The sequence below is a fragment of the Marmota marmota genome, unplaced genomic scaffold, assembly GCF_001458135.2.
Source record: "Marmota marmota marmota unplaced genomic scaffold, marMar, whole genome shotgun sequence".
Taxonomy (NCBI): Eukaryota; Metazoa; Chordata; class Mammalia; order Rodentia; family Sciuridae; genus Marmota; species Marmota marmota.
The window spans coordinates 1690648-1692452 of NW_026000075.1; the positions used below are offsets into that span (position 1 = coordinate 1690648).

Sequence of the window (1805 nt, forward strand, 5' to 3'; positions counted from 1 at the left end):
ACCCTTTCCCCTCCCCCCACTTCTCTACTACTGTAGTAAAACAGTTAACAGATCAAAAGCATAATCATTTCCAAATGTGATTAGACCGGACAAAGTAAAATATCTACCTCGGAGTTGATTGTTTTCTTCTGTAATATGGCTGTTGCCTGGCTTCTCTTTTGCTTGTTATCAGCTGCAGAGATTATCCGATTTGGGGCTACAGGCTTGGACCCACGCTGCCAATTTAAGAAATGGAATTCGGGGAGGGAGAGAAAGGAAAAAAAAAAAAGAAAAGAAATAATAAAAAAAAACTACATCCATGGCAAGTCGGGGAATTTTGCAAGACGTTCTTTGCTTTCCCTTGCTCTAAACAGGAAAATGTAGAGGAGAAAGTTTATGAAGTCAAGGAACAAAGAAAGCAAACCACTTGTTTCCTCTCAGACAATAGCAGGGCCAGAGTAATCCAAACACCCACCCAGCAGATGAACACTTTGCATGTCTAGTTTGCAATTATTCCGATACAAGAAGCATCATTTCCCCCTATAACCAGGTTTCAAAGGGCCATTGTGCTGTGAAGAAAATGAAGACAAAACCAGCCAACCTGGTTCTGATTTGGCTCAATACCCCATCTGCTAAGCTACATGAAAAATTTCAGAATTGACTCCTTTCTGGCAACAAGTGGCACAAATCAGTTTAAGTGTAAGTCCCCATCATGCTTATTCATGCTGCTTAGAAAAGGAGGGGGTGGATTTACAATATATGTCTCTAGTTTCTATTTTAGAAATGACATAAGCATTTCAATTTTTCCAGAGTACTTATTAATCAACCAGCCATCTCTCTCTCTCTCTTTTCAGTTAACATTAGCACATGTTGCTGGACTATTAATACCAAGGTTTTTGGCATTTTGCTTTCGTGGCTGAATATAGTATTACAATTCCCGAGAAGTTATGTATAATCAGTGTTATCCAAATAAATGAAAGACTCAAACATAATTTCAGTGTCCATATTTCAAAAATTTATTTATCTCAAACTGTGCATAATGGAGTAAAAACTTAAGTTGAAAATGTACCTGTTATAAGGATGGTATTAGTTCAAATATATACATGGATTCTCGGCAGACTGATTCAAATAATACAGAGCCGAATCTTTTAAAATACAACTACGGAAAATAAAGAGGGGAGGAACCTTAAAATATCACAATAAATTTACAGAAATATTACAAACCATAAGAAAATATTTCAAACACAGTAATTTCATTTTTTTATCTGAACAAAATGGAAAGGTGGGATTGAACAAAAGCTATTATAAATTACCAACGATGTCAACCTGCATGGCCATTTTTTTTTTTTTTTGCTTTTAACAGTAAGTTAAAAAATTTAGTACAATCTAAAACTTTTGCCCTTTCAACAAGACCACAGGGATGGTTTTGCCAGTACTTGTTCTATTTTTTTTCCTTTTGTACAATTTTAAACTATTAAAATGTCCAAATCTGAATAATTTTCTTCATTCCACGTTTGCAACTGTCCTAAATTTCAGCTGCAGAATCAAAATTCACCAAGAAGCCTCTCCTTGAAAAATATTGGCAAATTCTCAGCTTATAAACAATGGACATTTTGATTGCCATGTTTATCTCGATAAATACTGTACAAAAGTTGCTTGCAAATATTAAAACATTTTTTTTCGTCGCTTGGAGACTAGCTCTAAATATTATTGGTAAAGACTTTTGCAAACTTCCTGCAAAGCTCCTACCGTACCACTAGAACTTTTAAAAAGTTTTGCGTAGTTTTCTTTCCTCCAGATCTATACAAGGTCCAATCCCCCACCCT

General features: G+C 35.3%; 1 protein-coding gene across 1 annotated transcript in view; it reads right to left on the reverse strand.

The window, feature by feature from the left end:
• Positions 1-971: 971 nt before the first annotated feature.
• The window catches only part of Sox2 (SRY-box transcription factor 2), a 2092-nt gene continuing 1258 nt past the window's right edge, over positions 972-1805 (reverse strand). Inside the window, 1 exon segment of the mRNA XM_015494324.2 lies at positions 972-1805. This exon segment is cut by the window's right edge and continues 1209 nt beyond it. The gene's annotated coding sequence lies outside the window, so the exon portion shown is untranslated.